Consider the following 20744-nt stretch of genomic DNA (forward strand, 5'->3'; position numbering starts at 1 on the left):
CACAGTCAGATAGTATGCCAACCCTCACTTATCAGTAAGTTTCAAAATCTCAATCTCAAATTATATCACAGAAACACTTTATGACTAGTTTATTATAAAACTGTTTTTTAGCCGTAACTCATCGGCGCTCATACCAGCTTTATCAGAGTCACTCAGCCAGAGTCTATTTATCAATCTACCAATCAGTTAGCCAGAGTCACTTTAGTCACTCAGTCATTCAGTCAATCCGAGTCATTTTATCAGACAGCCATATCGGAGTCACTTTTCAGCTTTATCAGAGTCGTTCAGAATCAGTTACAGTCAATCAACGTCTCTTTCTTTCTGTATCTAAAACTGTTGATTAGTTATCTTTTTTTTTATTGCCTCATCGTTATTTTTATTGCCCGGCCTCATCTGATAAACTTTTCTGCTTCCAGCTGTGGGGCATTTCTTTTGGGCCTTGTTTTAAATCTTTATTGGTGCTACATAGTAGTTCCAATTAGTAACATTTTTTAATGATAGTTGTGCTACATAGTTATGGAATTAAAATTCCGAAGTGTTTCTTTCTGACTTGAGAAAATCGGCTCTACTGAAGCTAATTGTTATCGTCTTTCGGTTCCACTCGTGAAAAGTGAATGACGCGCCCAAATAATAAAAACCTTGGCTGTATAAATCAACCAGGGATAGATTTTTACACTCAAAACCGGCTCAAGAGGGTCAAAATGTGGTTGTCTTCTCCTTTCTTAAAAACTAAAAAAAGTATCTTCAATCCTCATTTCATTAACTCACTGTTCATATCTCTTTTACCTTTTTATAAAAATGTCAGAATTTCCCGGTTCACTATCAGAATTTTCTGGGGTTTAAAATGATCGCTTCAATTGTGAGATTCTCAAATCTACGGTTTATTTTGTTTCGCACTGTGGTAAAGACCACATGGTGGGCCTTAATGAGCCTGAGCTCTTCGAAAGATCAAAACACTATAACTTAAAAACTTATTGTCATAAGGTTTCGGCTGGTTTCTTGAGTGTATTGGCGCTTTATGTGAATTTAACGTCTTATATAATACCTCTGGATTCAGATAATAAGATAACATTGAATGTTTTATCGGAAGAGGACAAGAATATTACCCTAACTGTCACTCGTATTCCTGCAAGTCACTGTTCAGGTTCAGTAAGGTTCTACTAGTTTTCAAAGAAAAATCTGTCCTTTTTACTGGCCACGTCAGATGGCAAGTTGGTCATACGAAGCAAATCAATCATCTTTTCGACAATTTACAAGAAACTGCTGTTCACAATTTTGATAATAATTACAACGACATGTTTTGCAAAACAGATTCTAATTTCATACTTGTAAGAAGAGCTGTCTTTCAGCCATCTTTCAAGCCGTGTCCGCATGGCTCTGTTCATTTCAAAATAATGTGATCCATTTTTTAACGAAACTCGCCATGATTATGAGTTTTTGATGAAAGAACTTGCACTTAGATTCAACACTTAAGCTCATATTTCATTATGTCAGTATCAACTGTACAACAAATTTGTTCCGTCAATTGAAAATTGGCTCACCTTAGATGGCGAAAGTATCAAAGTCCAATTCTGCAAACTGTCGTCTGCGTCTGCGAATTTAAAACTGCCCTGCAAGCCGGGCATCCCAAGTTGAGAAGTGCTTACAATCATTCCAACCGCAATGTTTTTCAATCAAAACGAGATAATGCCTGGGAGTTTGCTTAAAGCAGTGTCTGAGAGAAACATTCGTGCTGTTACTCTTTGCACTCTTAAGCTGACAAAATATATGATTTCCTTTCGAGTCTGCAGTACGAAACTATTTTACCCTTCGTTTGTCCGGATGAAGATTCTCTACTTGACTCTGTGAAAGATTTTATTTTAAATACGCTCAAACATCAGAAACCAACCGCGTCAAACGATTCGAGTACAATGCTGTGAAAAGAGAAATTTAAGTTCAGTAAAAGAGGTAAACTTTATCTGGAGAAAACTTCATTAAACACACCAGACTACGAATACCATAGTGAGCCATGAAGACAACAGAGACGCTTTTGACGAAGTTGGAGTTTTTGTGGGAAAGGATTCAGAAACAGCCGAAACATCCGAGAAGACAAATTTTCAACGAAAACACCTGACTATGAATACCAGAGTGAGCCATTGAGACAACACAGACGCTTTTTCGAAGGTGGAGATTTCGAGGAAAAGGATTCAGAAACAGCCATGGAAAGAACAGAAAAATTGTTCCAATTGCTCAACAATATTCAAAAAAAAAATTCACTTTTTGTACTGTAATTTTTGCCGCTTGTATGAATTTTTTTTTCAGTTTTATTCAAATGAGGATTTTAAATCCAGTTTTCAGAGGACATTACAGTTCAGCTTTCAAATGAGACAATCGAGCCGTCATTTATCTCGTTTCAAAATGTTAACCATCTCATCTCAACTACTGAACCATCTCATCTCAAATACTGATGAGTGCGATAATAATTTCTGAACCAAATGAACCATCTTATCTCAAATACTGATGAGTGACTTAGCTGCCATTTCAAACTGAACCATCTCATTTCAAATAAATGATGGTGATTTCTTAACCATAACTGAACCATCTCATTTCAAATACTGATGAGTGACTTAACTGCCTCCATTTCAAACATGAACTGCCGTTTCAAACCCTAAACAGTATTCAAACCATCACAAGACTTAAATGGCTTTCGATGATTCTTTAAGATTCGTTTGTGGATTCCGCTGAAAAATGGATAAGTCCTTGCTTTCAAATTGCGCGTTCCTATAGATAACAAAAAAGTATTCCACCTCTAGCTTTTAATTGTTCATATGCATGTTCAGTAACAAACAAAAATGTTGAATTCACTTAAAATTTGTGGAATCAGCTTAAATTTGCGGATTTCACTTACATTTTACGGATTCCACTTACGTTTTGCGGATTCCACTTACATTTCGGATTCCACTTACGTTTTGCGGATTCCACTTACATTTTGCGGAATCCACTTATAGTTGCGGAATCCAGAACAACTAGCGATATTTGCTTGGTGCAGAATCCCGCAAAAAAAAACAAATGTACTGACAAAGTTTACGTTACAGGTATATGTATGCAGAATCCACTGAAATTTTATTTGTGGCAACCACTTACATTTTGGAACATATTTAAAGACTTGTCTCTGGAATCCAGGAACATATAGACACAAAATTGTGCGCCTAACCAGTGCACAGTTTGGCCTCGTAATGAAGTTTTTTTTTGCGAAAATACTTCTAGCGTCTGCAATAAATCTGGCGTGTAATTATTCATATTCTGTGGAATTTTATGTGTAAAGTCAGTAGCGTGCCGAGGAGTCAGTAGTCGCCCCCCCCCCTCGCCCCTCACTTCTGGTTGGCAAATATTTCCATAGGCTCCCCCCTTTGGCATAGTTTTAATCCATTTTTGCTGACCAGCCCAAGGCGCCTTCGGTGCCAATATTACTAATTTTGATGGGGGAGCGCGCGCCAAAAAAGCGCATTTTTCTGGCAAAACTTTCCAAAAGTGCCCAAAAACGACGTTCTTTGGCCTGTTTGTTGAAAAAATTACCTGCGGCGCAGAAAATTTTTGAGATAATAAGATCCTTGTAGTATTTTCGAGAGCTCGGAAAACCAATTTGGTCGACCTAAAAAAAAAAGGGCCGCAAATTTTTCAAAGTTTTTTTGAAAAACTGCCCCCCTCCCTAAAAAAATTCTGCGCATGCCACTGTGTAGAGTGCATAGTGATCCCATAATAGCAAAATAGTTTCTTTTAGCAAAAAAAATCTTTAGTGAAATTTAGTCACAAAGCCTTAAAATATGATGCGATCAAGACCTATTTTCTGCTGGATTTTTTAAACTTAGCTAATAAACTAATTCAGTAATAAGTAATAATATATTTTGGATTATGTCTGTTGACACCTAGCTGAAACATAGCTCATACTTCGGGGAAAGTAGCGGAAATAACCCTTCTTGAAAAACGTTTATGCGCAAATAATTATTTTTCAAAATTTAAGCGCAAATAATAATTGTTCAACTATCTTTGCTTAAACCTGTCAAAATTACCCACTTTAGACGCTTTAAGAATACTCTGAGTTGATTTTTTTGGTAAAAACATGTTGAACAACTTTCATTCAATTATTGAAAGCTTTTGAGACCCACTATAGCAAAGCTATACCAATTATGCCCTCATCAATAAACCAATAAATACGGCATCTTAGTTTTTCCTGAAAAATAACAAATACCATATGGTAGGTAGATGACTTTAGTAACACTTTTAAGTATAATCTCTTGGATGAAAAACGAATCAATGCTACCGGTTAAAAGCAGTCTAAGAAGTCAGTATATTCAATCAAAACTAATTTTGGTTCCTGCGATTTTATGAAAAGTTATCCAGCCCTACACTCCAGCTTCTCTTAATTCCCTACACTCCAGCCCTACATCCAGCCCTACATCCAGCCCTACATCCAGCCCTACATCCAGCCCTACATCCAGCCCTACATCCAGCCCTACATCCAGCCCTACATCCAGCCCTACATCCAGCCCTACATCCAGCCCTACATCCAGCCCTACATCCAGCCCTACATCCAGCCCTACATCCAGCCCTACATCCAGCCCTACATCCAGCCCTACATCCAGCCCTACATCCAGCCCTACACTCCAGCCCTACATCCAGCCCTACATCCAGCCCTACATCCAGCCCTACATCCAGCCCTACATCCAGCCCTACATCCAGCCCTACATCCAGCCCTACATCCAGCCCTACATCCAGCCCTACATCCAGCCCTACATCCAGCCCTACATCCAGCCCTACATCCAGCCCTACATCCAGCCCTACATCCAGCCCTACATCCAGCCCTACATCCAGCCCTACATCCAGCCCTACATCCAGCCCTACATCCAGCCCTACATCCAGCCCTACATCCAGCCCTACATCCAGCCCTACATCCAGCCCTACATCCAGCCCTACATCCAGCCCTACATCCAGCCCTACATCCAGCCCTACATCCAGCCCTACATCCAGCCCTACATCCAGCCCTACATCCAGCCCTACATCCAGCCCTACATCCAGCCCTACATCCAGCCCTACATCCAGCCCTACATCCAGCCCTACATCCAGCCCTACATCCAGCCCTACATCCAGCCCTACACTCCAGCCCTACATCCAGCCCTACATCCAGCCCTACATCCAGCCCTACATCCAGCCCTACATCCAGCCCTACATCCAGCCCTACATCCAGCCCTACATCCAGCCCTACATCCAGCCCTACATCCAGCCCTACATCCAGCCCTACATCCAGCCCTACATCCAGCCCTACATCCAGCCCTACATCCAGCCCTACATCCAGCCCTACATCCAGCCCTACATCCAGCCCTACATCCAGCCCTACATCCAGCCCTACATCCAGCCCTACATCCAGCCCTACATCCAGCCCTACATCCAGCCCTACATCCAGCCCTACATCCAGCCCTACATCCAGCCCTACATCCAGCCCTACATCCAGCCCTACATCCAGCCCAACATCCAGCCCTACACTCCAGCCCTACATCCAGCCCTACATCCAGCCCTACATCCAGCCCAACATCCAGCCCTACATCCAGCCCTACATCCAGCCCTACATCCAGCCCTACATCCAGCCCTACATCCAGCCCTACATCCAGCCCTACATCCAGCCCTACATCCAGCCCTACATCCAGCCCTACATCCAGCCCTACATCCAGCCCTACATCCAGCCCTACATCCAGCCCTACACTCCAGCCCTACATCCAGCCCTACATCCAGCCCTACATCCAGCCCTACATCCAGCCCTACATCCAGCCCTACATCCAGCCCTACATCCAGCCCTACATCCAGCCCTACATCCAGCCCTACATCCAGCCCTACATCCAGCCCTACATCCAGCCCTACATCCAGCCCTACATCCAGCCCTACATCCAGCCCTACATCCAGCCCTACATCCAGCCCTACATCCAGCCCTACATCCAGCCCTACATCCAGCCCTACATCCAGCCCTACATCCAGCCCTACATCCAGCCCTACATCCAGCCCTACATCCAGCCCTACATCCAGCCCTACATCCAGCCCTACATCCAGCCCTACATCCAGCCCTACATCCAGCCCTACATCCAGCCCTACATCCAGCCCTACATCCAGCCCTACATCCAGCCCTACATCCAGCCCTACATCCAGCCCTACATCCAGCCCTACATCCAGCCCTACATCCAGCCCTACATCCAGCCCTACATCCAGCCCTACATCCAGCCCTACATCCAGCCCTACATCCAGCCCTACATCCAGCCCTACATCCAGCCCTACACTCCAGCCCTACATCCAGCCCTACATCCAGCCCTACATCCAGCCCTACATCCAGCCCTACATCCAGCCCTACATCCAGCCCTACATCCAGCCCTACATCCAGCCCTACATCCAGCCCTACATCCAGCCCTACATCCAGCCCTACATCCAGCCCTACATCCAGCCCTACATCCAGCCCTACATCCAGCCCTACATCCAGCCCTACATCCAGCCCTACATCCAGCCCTACATCCAGCCCTACATCCAGCCCTACATCCAGCCCTACACCCAGCCCTACATCCAGCCCTACATCCAGCCCTACATCCAGCCCTACATCCAGCCCTACATCCAGCCCTACATCCAGCCCTACATCCAGCCCTACATCCAGCCCTACATCCAGCCCTACATCCAGCCCTACATCCAGCCCTATATCCAGCCCTACATCCAGCCCTACATCCAGCCCTACATCCAGCCCTACATCCAGCCCTACATCCAGCCCTACATCCAGCCCTACATCCAGCCCTACATCCAGCCCTACATCCAGCCCTACATCCAGCCCTACATCCAGCCCTACATCCAGCCCTACATCCAGCCCTACATCCAGCCCTACAACTTGTGACAGTCCGCTGGTACTTGACAGATGCTAGTTCCAAGATTAAAATCGCATCTTCGATCGATGACTGGTGTCCATGTGCGCTTGGACACGCACATTTCCATAAATATTTCCTTCGTCGTGTTTGGGAACATTTTGTAGATTGGCATCAGATATCCAGCAAACAACCAAGAGCTCATCGGAACAGTTGAAACCCATGCGGGCAAATCTTCAGTTTGCAGTAACCCAGTAACCTCCATGGTGATTAACTCGCGCTAACGTATGATAGGAAAATTGTCTATCGTTTTGAGCCACTGATTCGTTGTAACCACCTTTTGCTTTCAAAAATAGTCGAAAAGATAATCTGGCTTCTTTTTTTTTATTTTTTCAATTGTATTACGAGAATATTACTTTTGTCTGTCATATTGTAGACGCTTATGCATCCTCCAAACTCACCCTTAAACATAAAATGCGTCCCAAAACTTTTTATGAAATCGTAAAAATCTTCCGATGAGTGTTAAAATTATTCGGGAAGCGAGTTGTAAAAAGTCATAGCGTCGTCGTTCAACCCGAGAGCTTGTGCTGGTGCAAAAACTGCCTTGGCTAGTTGTATAGCTGACACTTCCTAAAAAAGAACCGAGGCCATGAGGGAATTTGTCAATTTCAACACCAGCCCGGCTAGAAAATCTATTTAAGATATCGGATCTGCTCTTGTAAGTGAAAGTCTCTATGTCGACCCGGAACAACTTTCACAAGCTTTCCGGAATACTGGCAATGCTTGTGATTTGATCTGGAACTTCATATATAGTATCGGTGTAGGGGTTTTTCCACACTTTTCCTTCATCGCACGTGAAGTCAATGATTCTACAAGCAAAGACGTCCGGTTCCATAAAATCGAGTGGCTGCAAGTCAATTTTTGTTACATCGACGCCCATGGCCATTCGACTGTGGAACCTGATCTAAACTACATTTTATGATTGGATAAATTAGATATTTTACCACTGTAAAGTATTTAATATTAACCAATCATGATCCATCTTACTAACAACCCACTTATTTGTAAGTGCTGGAATTACTTGTAATTTCAGCACCAGAGAGAATTGAATTTAACTTAGAAATTAGTTGACTCTCCAAGAAGACTTCAGCAGCCGCAATAAACCAGTATACCCTAGATCTATTGAGCCTAGCAGAGACTAGTTAAACAACCTGAGACTAGATAGTATAAGAGTAAGATTAGGATCGGTATTAGACTAAGAAGTTGCACGAATCTATCCGGCCGAAAATAAGATAGCGTGACGAGCAGACGGTGTACCCTATCCGAAATTACTCTATGAGTTAACCACCTCGGTCCTAACTCATCTGGTGCGACCATAAGTCTCGAACAAGACCTTAATAGCTTAGAATTAACCAAAAATAGATTAGAATTTAGACAAAACATTTTTAAAAATGTTATACGACGATAATTTAATCGAAATGTCTCTACGACTCAATAGATCAGAGCCAATATTCCGAACGATAACAGAACTACCCGGAATTGCAAGAAGACCTCGAACCAGAGACGACATACGACAAAATAGAAACTTACCAATTAGTTATATGATAGTACGGCAAAAGCCAACACAAACTTTTATATTTAGAATTCTATTACCAATGAATTTAGATTTTCATTTACAAACATAAAATTTGAAGTCAATCTTCATAATCATTACAGGCGCTAAACAAAATATTAATATACAATAACGATTGATAAAAAGATCTCAGATCGTTTTCCTAAAATTCTGTAGTATTATATAAAACATGTTTGGAAAATATTTATTGAAAATCAAAATAAAAATTAGTAGCATGACAATAAACTGTTAGTAATCAAAAATCATCAGTTGTCCCAGCTTCATCACCTAAAACATAACAGCAATCATAAGCTCACTAATATCATTAAAACACTAAATCTTTTCTTAAACAAATTTAAACCATTTTAAACTTAAAATCACTTAATTTTAAAATCAGATCATCAAGGCTTCTCCTTGGATCTTAATTCATTTTGTATTTAATTAAATTTAAAAATTGATCATCAAGTCCTATCCTTGGATCAAAAAGAACAATTTTGTTCTCCCCCACCCACTTAGCTAGTGTCTAACGACCTCAAACGTCGATTCACTATCCAACCCTCTCTAAAAACCTAAGACTAATAGAAATTTTTTAAAACAAAACTAATCATTCAAATTAGGATAAACAGTGAAGAACTTCGGTTATTCATCCTTCACTTGATCCCTCCTCTTATCAAGACCCAGGATAAATCTTAGACTTAGTAAGTTTAAAATAGTATCTAACGAACTACTCGCGTTCTAATTATACCTGAACCTTGTGGATCGATTAACTATTCTCCAACCCTTGAACACAATCACTACCCCTAAGTAAGATTAAGTAAGTTAACACCTTAGCTTATACTAGCCACGAGAAAGTAAAAAATCATTCTTCGGAATTGATATACTTTTCTCTCCAACCCTGAACAAATAGACCCAGGTTAAGCTAACCAAAAAATCGTAAGGACTAACAATTTAAGAAAATAGAAATCATCTAACAACTTTTTGCATCCGTCATCCTAAACCTTATGTCATTTAAAAATCTAGGAAACAAACAAACAATCGTTTTACACAACTGTGAAATAGATAACAATAAATACGATCTTGTAATCACACCTCATACACAAACAGTTGGTTATATTAGAACAAAACGACAAACACTAAAAAGAAAAATAATAACTAAACAAAGACAAATAACACGAAAAAGATTTTCCAAAAATAGAAACGCATTTTCAGAATCAGAAGCCAGCAATTTAGACGAACTCTATAAATTAAAAGAATCTATAGATAAAAATTTCCCCATTCACGATCAATTATATTTTTCCGACTCAGAAACAACTTCAAATTCATCAAAAAGAGGAAAAAGACGAATAAAAAAGCAATATAAACACAAACCAGTACACTTATATAACTGGAATCAACCAATTAGACACATCGATAATTACCTATTAACAGTCATTAAACGAAAAAATGAGCCAAACACACACTCCAAGTGAAGATAGTCCAGATGATGACGATATCTTCCCCTTCCTCGTAGATGCAACCAATGATAGAGGACAGCATATATTTTGCAAGAATTTACTCCTAAATTAGTTTGAACCCGGAATCAGCCCATGTAAAACAGAGTTCCCAGATGTAAAAATCAAAAGACAAATTATTGATCACTATCTGAAAGATATATGTAATTTGATACAACACTACGGAATCTACACCATAGAATTGACCTCACCAAACCCGAATCATCGCAAATATGTAATTCAAACAGATGACCTTGATTTAGAATTTTCAAAAGTATTCTCAGAATATATAAAAAGCATACAATATCATAACTCACAAAGAGCAAACTCCATATTTACTAATGAAGTTTTTGCAATAATATATAGTTATATCTCAATATTAGAAAACGAAATCCCAATCTCAAATGTCTCACCGACAGAGACATCCAAACATATTAAGGTACGACATGAAATCACACTATTTTCATCTTTTCTAAATATAATTAAAGAAAATTTCACTAAAGATGAAGTTTCACAACATACAAAACATGACTTACAAAAAATTTTGGCATGGTTTATATTAGATTATTTCACACATAATATAGATTTAATTTCACAAGCAAGAAAAAATTTCAGACCTCAAAATTCAAACGATGATACCGCTATCACAGAACAGTCAGAATACGTTTGGGACCCCGAATGGTCTCATTATGCATTTATAAATATCCCACAATCAATTGCAAGTCAAGCAATAAGTACAATATCTTATATAAGAGATTATGTAAGAGTAGTACCATTAACCATTGACGCAACACCATTAAACTACAATACATTTTTACCTGATACTCGAAATAACAGTTTAAATTCGACCGTCATACACAATGAAAACCTTAATGGAACTAGGAATCTCACTCAACAAGATATTCAGACACCATCACACTTCATAAATGAAGAAATTGTACAAACAACAACAACTACACAACAAAGTATTTCACCAATACGTCCAAATTTAACAACACCAAGAAATACAAACACTTCACTAGCACAGGTAACCTTACAATCAACCGTTAAACCTTCGGTTGCTCCAAAATATTCACAAATGGATTATCAAACATATAGACCCATGACAATACCGTCCAAAACACGCAGAACGTTCACAAGAAACAATTTTGCGGAACATAATTATAATTATACACATTCATCAAAAACAAACTATCCTCCACGAAATAATATTAATAATCAAATCAGACCTCGATATTGGAATAATCTAATGGCAACAACCAATTCAGTAAGTTTTCAAGCTAATCCACATCCTCCACAGGATCATAGTGAAAATTACCCATTCTTTCAACAGAATAAAAATAAAAAACATGCACCTCATCAAACGGATTACCTATCCTCTGATGATGATTATTTACAACCAGATATATTTCCACCATATACCCAAGAATATCGCGGACAAGGAATGCAGAAACCATATACACATCATAGAAATTTTTCTCCACACCAGATAGATACACAAAATCAACAACCAATACAAATGCAAAACCCAATTAATACACAATCTTTTCAACCAATTCAGCCACAAAACCAAATGATTACACACCTTTATCGACCAACACAAATGCAAATTGAAATACCACTTCCATATTACCTTCAACAACACGAAATAACAAAAAAATCAATTTTCTAATTTTTCACAAATGCCAAATGCAGCAGAATCATTACAAATGACATTGAATCCATACCTTATGGGTGGATCATCAATAACATCAAACAAACCATTAATGGTATTCACAGGAACAGACCCTGAATATTCTGTAGAAGATTATTTAAATGCAGTAACAGCAAATTTAATTTTAAATATAGGACCTGAACCAATTAATACGCCACTACATCAAAATTGGATACATCGACGCACAGCGTTGATACAGACAACCTTAGACGGCGCAGCCCAAAAATGGTTTTCAGTATTGCCTATAGAAATAAAATCAAACTGGACAAGATTTACACAAGAATTTTCAAAAATGTTTGACTCCGAAAGAAACAAACAACAACAAAGAGTTTTATGTAATGAAATTCGCAGATTACCAAATGAAACCATCAAACAATTAGCAGTACGTATCGAAACACTAGTTCGAAAAGCATACTCACTAAATACACACGACTACAAAAACACAAAAATGACAGAAGTCTTAATGATGACCTTAACACCTCAATTAAGGAAAATAGCAATAAAAAAGAGAGCATCCCATCCCTCCTCAATTCGAGAGTCCGATTTAGATTTTCGAAAACTAGAAGACAAACTAGAGCAAGCGGAAATCACAATGAAACTTGAAGAAACAGAAAATCTGAAATTACAATATGTTAACCGAATTGAAACAAATACCACAAATATCAATAATATACAAGAATCAGATACAGACCTCGTTGAAAAAATCACTGAAATACTCAATATTTACGAAAAACACCCAAACTTTAAAGGCAAACCATCTTTCAAAAAACGGTGTAATTATTGCCGACGATACGGACATAGTATTTCTGAATGTAGACAAAAACAACAGGACAATCAAAACAAACCTCAAAAATATAAAGAACCGAATAAATCATTCTATCAATACATGAAGAAAGATCAAAATCTACCGAACAAAAATGTATACAGCAACAACAGTTCAGGAAAACCACTTCCGAACAATACCAACTACACGAGAAATCAATCACCATTTAACTCAAGTTATAGAGGAAGATCACCAGAACGAAGAAATACACAAAATTCGTCACAAAATCATTATAATAGACCAAATAGTCGAAATAACTACTCCAGATCAAATTCAAATACAACACAATTTGTTTCTAGATCTAATTCCCAATCAAGAAATAATTACTATCCAAACAATCAATCACGAAACTCATCATACAATAGAAATAGAAACTACTCCAATAATCGAAATAGAAGTTATTCAAACAACCGAAACCAGAATTACCCGAACAACCGATCAAGGAATAACTCATATATTAGATCAAAATATAACAGACCAAACAATAATTATCAAAACAGATCACGAAATAATTCACAAAATCGACATTCAAGTTATAATAACCGTTATAGAAATTATTCCCAATCACCACACAGGAATAATAACCATTATAATAATTCTAACAATCGCCACAGAAGTAGTACACCTAAACATCAAAGAAATATTAATCAAGTACAATCAAACCCAGAAACAACATCAGACCCCCCAGGTATTGATGACACAGGAAATAACGAGCTACAACTAAATCAAATAAACTGTGAATCATCAGATTCAGAAAGTGATGCAGAAAACACTATCTCCATCAATATGATAGCAGTCGAAAATGACTACGAACCTATTATATATGAACAACCTTTTTCATCACATATATATGAAAATCAATTAGAACTCCTTCACAATTATTATATTGAACCCATCCATTCTACACAAACGGCACAAGAAACTAACGAAATTAACACTACAAATCAATCCAATGAAAATAATAAAACAAAATGCTTGAATACAAATCACATCTATCAAAATATACAAAAAGAACAACCCAAAGAAAAAATTTGGACAATACCATTTCTTTTAGAAAGTCCAAGAAGCAAAGAATTTCAACCACCAGATCTTGAAATTGATTTTTTAATTGATTCAGGAGCAGAATCAAACATAATAAACATTCCCACATGGAATGAGATAAAATCACTACACCCAAAACTAACGCCTCTTGAAACATCCAGTAAACTAGCAACAGCACAAGGATCAACATTGGTAAACTATGGAAAAATTCAATTATTTCTTCTCCCCACAAGAACAATAGAGCAAAATAAAATTTTAATTAAACCATTTAAACAAATATTCCATATCACTGATATAAAACACAATATCATTGGAATACCATTTATCTCTAAATATATACCAACAATTCAAAGATTAAATAAACAACCACCATTCTTTTCAAAATTTTATCCGATATATAATCAACAAAGAAAACACCTGAAACCACTATCAGGAAACATATATAATTTTTCAATAAAACAAGTTCACCAATATGATAAAAAACAAAATAGACAACAACTCTATATGTCAGACTTTGAATTCAAACCTATCCATAAATTTTTCAAAGTCACGATTTCATCCATAAAATATTTGAAAAACTCGAATTCAGATATTATTTCTCTACATGTATACAACAATACACCCTATCAAGTAACGCTACCTCTAGGACTTTTAGGCTATTGCGAAACCAACGCTACGATATCACCAATACACGAAAAAGCATACCGCGTAAATAATATACTCCAATTATTAGATATTTGTCAATCCACAATTCTTAATGAAGAATTATCCATAAATAATATAATAAGTAATGAAAAAAGAAATACAGATTATTTCACAAAAACCCCATATTTCAAACCTACATTCAACATACATAACTATACAGAAAATCAACAGAAATTTTTAACAATGTTTAACTTCCAACATTCACAAATAACACAAGACGAATTTGATAAATTAGCCAAACAGCTAATAAAGTATTCATCAGTCTATGCAACATCTAAATTTGATTTTGGCAAAATCAATTCATCACTACATCTCCCATTAAAACCTGACGCAGTTTTCAAAAAACAAAGAGCAAGTAAAGTACCAATTCATTTACACGATAAAGTGAACAGATTACTCGATATTTTAGAACAATACAATATAATCTCACCGGTAAACAAAGAAGAACAACCAACAGGTAACACATTTATCAACCCTGTTATCATCCTAGCAAAAGGAGAATCATTAAAAATAGTTCTAGACGCTAGATATCTTAATTCACTAATAGACGAATCAAAATGCAATTGGCCTATTGAACCAATACAAGTTATTTTAACAAAAATAAACGGAAAATACTTTACAACCGCAGATATGAATAGTGCATATAATCAAATGCCACTAGATGAACAATCGCGACGCTTAACATAATTTGTTATTGGAAATCAGCAATATGAATTCAACCGCCTATTCTATGGAATATCCATAGGACCAGCAGCATTTTCAGCTTTTATGAGCAAAATTTTTCGACCACTAATACTCAAGAAAAACGCAATCACCTATTTAGACGATGTTTTTATGCAATCACAGACAAAAGAAGAAATGTTTAAAGTTTTAGAACACTATCACAAAATACTTCAGAACGAAAATCTGACGGCCGCTCCCGATAAATCACACTTCTTTTTAACACGAGTTAAATTCTTAGGACATAATATAGAAAGAAAAACAATCACTCCATTAAAATCATGCATTGATGCTATTCAAAAGCTCCAACCACCAACAAACAAAAAGAAAATCCAAGAATTCCTTGGAATGTTAAATTTTTTAAGCAAATATGTCTATAAAATGCAATTATACCTAAGACCATTCTATAATATACTTAGACAACAAAATAATTTTGAATGGAACACAGAACATCAAGCACGATTTGAAGAAATTAAAAAACTCCTAACTGAACAAATTTCAAATACAATTCCAGATCCAAATCAACCATTCTATGCAATGTGCGATGCTTCGAATTTTGGCATCGGCGCAGCATTATTACAATCACACAATGGCACAAACAAAATGAATCTTATATCAGCAAATTCTCGATTATTCACTCAAGCAGAGCTACGACTCTCAACTCTAATGAGAGAGTGTACAGCCATAATATATACACTAACAGAATATAAATTTCTGATACTTGGATCAAAACATCCAACAGTTCTATTCACAGATCACAAACCAATCATTTTTCTCTTTACACAAAAATCTAATCCAAATCATCGAGTTTATAGATTTCAATTAATTCTAATGAATTTCCCAAACTTACATATAGTTTGGACAGCAGGAAAAAATCTTGCATTACCAGACACATTAAGTCGAAATATACCACCTGAATTACTTACACGTAAAACTACAGTTGAAATACCAAAAAATATAAAATTCTATCTTGCAGAAAATGAAACATCACCCCGACTAGAATGCAAATATGCAGTAAAAACTGACGTTGAACAATCACAGATAAACAATCTACAACACTTCCCACTTTATTTAGATTGCCAAAATAACCACTACGAAGTTGATCTACTAGGAACATCAACTTTCAAACCAATTCCATATTCACAATGGATAAAAAATAACACCCAACAAAAAAGAGTAAAACAACACCCGCATAAAAAAGACCTTTTTCCGTTAATTGAAAAAGAAAATCTAACTGATAAAATAAATTTATCAGGACCACAAACAAACGATTCAAAATACACAATAAATCAAGTTTTTGACCTCCATGACCCACCTGATACAATTCCTTTATCTAAATTAGAAATAGAAAACATTTTTCTCCCCCCAACAGATAAAATTACAATCAATACTTTGAAACAATATCAAAATCTTGACCCAGTAATTAGACAACTAAAATCATGGCACAAATATAAAACTAAACCCGTCAAGGCAGATACAACTATTTTAGGAAATAAAACACTCCTCCGATATTTCCGAAAATTCAATAATACAACAATTAACGAAAACACAGACCTTTTAGAATACCAATTAAATGAATCTACAGTTCCCTGTCTCCCTCTAAGTATGATTCTTATAGCTTTTAATATTTCACATACACAAAACATTAAAGGACACTCTGGATCAGAGAGAACATATTCAAATTTCATACAAAACTTTTATTTTCCAAATGCACCAATTTGGATAAAAGTACTATGCAATGATTGTATAGTATGTCAGCTGAATAAACCTTATCCAAATCAAAAACAAATAGCACAAAAACAAGATTTTAAAGGACAAAGTTTGTACTTTAACCACCGTATTTCATTTGATACAAAAGGACCAATTTCACCCTCATCCGAAGGAAACTCCTACATTATGGTAATTGTTGACGCATTTACACATTATGTAGCACTTAACCCAGTACCACATTGTAACGCTTATTACGCTTACACAACACTCTATGAACACTGGATAGCCAAATTCGGACTACCAGAAATTTTAGTTACAGACAACGGTACAGAATTCATAAATAACGAAATCATCACATTATGTCATTTATATAACATCAAACACAAACCACGTACATCTCATGCACCTTGGACAAACGGCTTAGTCGAAGGTATGAACCGTTCACTACAAGAATATCTTAGATGTATCATCAATGGAAATGATACAAGATATACCGAATGGTCAGCAGATGTAAAACTATTTCCCTTAGCATATAATTCACAAATCACGACAACTCTAGGAATGTCACCATATGAAATGGTTTTTAATCAAAAGCCACGCAAACCGATATGTTTACAGCAAACTCTCATAAAAATGCACAAAGTTATTGTCAACCGAATAAAGACTCAATTTGTTATAATCTACCTCTACACACACACGATGAAGATCATTTTCATTACCCACAAATTCTTAAATTAGCCTCCGGTACACACACCGAATGAATTTTAACCAGAGATAAAAAACACAATGAAATTTACCAAAAAGTAACAAAAAAGTTGTTACAAAAGCAAAACATTAATGAACAAATAAATTCACGCTTTACACCAGCCTCCGATTTAAAAATTGGAACATTTGTTTTAATACCCAATTTTAACACTCAAAAAGGAATTACAACCCCTTCGTAAAGGACCATACCAAATAATTGCCAAACCCACTGATGTCCATATAAAATCACCGACTCAGAACAAAAAGAAATTGTTCAACATCGAAACAACCTATTACCTTATTACCCAAAAGAATACGCACTACGCGAACTAACTCAATTGTATTCTTTCACAGGTTTAAAAGTTATTCAAAATTACCCACATACGGAAAATAAAACAAAAGAACAACATGACATTCACCTCGAAAACCAAAATAAAAAATCAACTATAACGAAAAATAATACAAAAAAGCTAGATCAAAATATACCTCAAAAAGAAAGAAAAAATAGAAAATTGACAGAAAAAATAATACCCCAAGAACTAATCGACAAATCAGAACATAGAGAGTCATCACGACTTAGAAATCAACCACGTAAAAACTATAAAACATTCATTCCACAGTCTAAAATTTTAAAGAAAGTCGAATTTCAAAAACAGCTTTAATTTTATATTTCATAATCTTTGCACCTCTGAAATATTTTGAACTTTCATTTTTCAAAATAACATGCTGACAAACAAGCAACGATTCTAGTTCAAAATTAGCAAATAGGATTCATCCAATCCGTTACCTTCTCTAACTCTAACAACAGATCAACTAGACGAACAATATTAAACTCCAGGCATATCTATAACTATAATTTGCGACCTCCAGGTCAAAAATAAGCAAACCATTCCAACTTGACAACTAAAATAAATATCACCATAATATCATAACCCTCCCTTATCTAATAAACCAAAGATCAACAATATTTCCCCAACTCAGACCTCAAATACCCCCCAAACAAATATGTTAAATTAGCCTAAAGTAAAAGAAGGACCGTTTTAATTAGCCTAAAGTATAAAAATCTCAAAAATACCCCAGATCACTTGACAAATAAAAATAAAGACAAAGAAGACCTCCCGATCACCATAAAATTCGCCCCCAACAATTTTTCACAAAACCTAACCCACTTGTCAAAAAACCAATAAATAATTCGACCACACTTGAAAATTGCCTCAAACAACAAAAAATATTAGATCGAGAAGCCATTTCTTAAATGCTCTTCTCTCGACCAGTCAACATAATTCTTAACATTCTCATAAACTTTTTAACGATATTTAAACTTTTAATCATATTTCTTTTTGATACCTTTGAATCTTTTGTAATAATCTTAATCATTTTTTGCAATATTTTTTTAATTTTCTATTCCATATTCGAACTATACCTCCAGCTTTCAAAAGCTATTGACTATATCCACAGGTACGATTCACAAAACTTATCCAAATGATACGAACCATTTTTAGTAGAACCGATATTTTTTTACTATTTGTAATTTTTATAACATTCCTATCATCCCTCATCTTGACAATATGCAAATGTACAAAGAAAGCAATCATCACATTCGCCCTAGCAACAATCCTCCTAATTCTTTTTCTAGAAGAATACTATAATAAACATAAATTTTTTCACTAAAAGAATAGATCAAAAACCATCAAAAATTGCTAACCAACAATCACACAGTCAGTCTTCACCGACATCATCCCAGGAAAACCCAACACCACCTTCAATTACCCAAAACCCCCAAACATCTACACGAATTTCTTTTCAAGATAGCCCATATACCTTTGAAGAACGACACGCTCGCTTATCAGAACCACTAGAACCAGTTCAACGACAAGCTCCTCTAAGTGAACCAACATATAACTTATACCCAACACTACCACAAGAATTAAGTAGAATACGAAATCCTAGTCAAAACCAAAATACAGTCGAAATAAATAGACAAATTATACATCCTCGACGAAACAGAAATTTTCAAACTCCCCGAGTTCATTTTGATATACCTCAATCCCCATCACAGAGTACACCAGAAAACCCCATTGGCATATTACCAGAAACCCCTACGCTTCTTTCACAACGTAGCACCTCAAGCTTACCCTCAGATTACTTAGGTTCAACCCCAACATCTGAACAAATCCGTGAAAACCCCTTTAACCCCACAAACCAAACATCACGACTACCATACTGGACAACACATTCATTCACACAAGGTGAACCAAATTTAATCAATGATCCAATAGATATTTCTACGGATACAACAACATCCTCATCACTACCAGAAACATTATCACTACCATCAACACCATCAATAAGCCAGATTTCACCACCGCCTTTTAACTTAAATTTCCCAAATAACCTCGACGCTAGGTATCGAGAACAATCATCAACAAATATTCCTTTAAGACTAGACTGGAATACATTCACAGCACCCCCACCATTATTTGGACAACACCCAGAAAGTAACCGACTCCACAACTGGGCACTAAATAGACTACAATATAGACAAGACATTCACGAAGACATTCGTGCTCATAACATCCAAATACTCCAACAGAATAGTCTACAATTAAAATTTGAAATCACGGTTAAATTAAACAACATTACTCAACATCCCTATCCATTAAATCCACCAAATATAACAGCTCAATCCCTACCACCACCATTTATAACAACTGAAGTAATATACAAATACGACAGATATACCAAAAAGACAATTGGTTACATCACATTTTATAACCCATACTCAGGATTATCATACACATGTATATTCTAAAAGTATTGATTTTTCTCCAACTCTTTTTTCTAGTAATCTCAAATGAAAACATAAACCCTTCCCCCCGCACAGGACCCCAAGATTTATTAGTAACACATTACGATTGTGAAGAAAACGAACAAAAAACACTACACAAATATGCAATAAATCAAGTATCACAATGCGAAACAGAACCACAAGCCATAGAAAAAACAAATGTAATAGCGACACTTTATTCAAAAGCCCGAGCAACAACAGTTATAGGATATAAATTCACAGCAACATTTTCCGAAAAGAAAGTACATTGTTCACAAGTCTCAAATGGAAATAAAAACCGACTTGACCACGAATCATTCTACCAAAGTAAAATCGAACGACTTCTACATCTCAATCCCGAAGATTGTAAAAACGAGTTACTAAGACTCAATATCACAAGAAATAAAAACACAGATAGAAAATTAGTATATTTCCAAGTTTTTGCAGATTCTGTACATCAAGCAGAACTTGAAAGATATCAAGGACATATAA

The sequence above is a fragment of the Symsagittifera roscoffensis genome, chromosome 5 (genome assembly GCF_963678635.1).
Source record: "Symsagittifera roscoffensis chromosome 5, txSymRosc1.1, whole genome shotgun sequence".
NCBI lineage: Eukaryota > Metazoa > Xenacoelomorpha > Acoela > Convolutidae > Symsagittifera > Symsagittifera roscoffensis.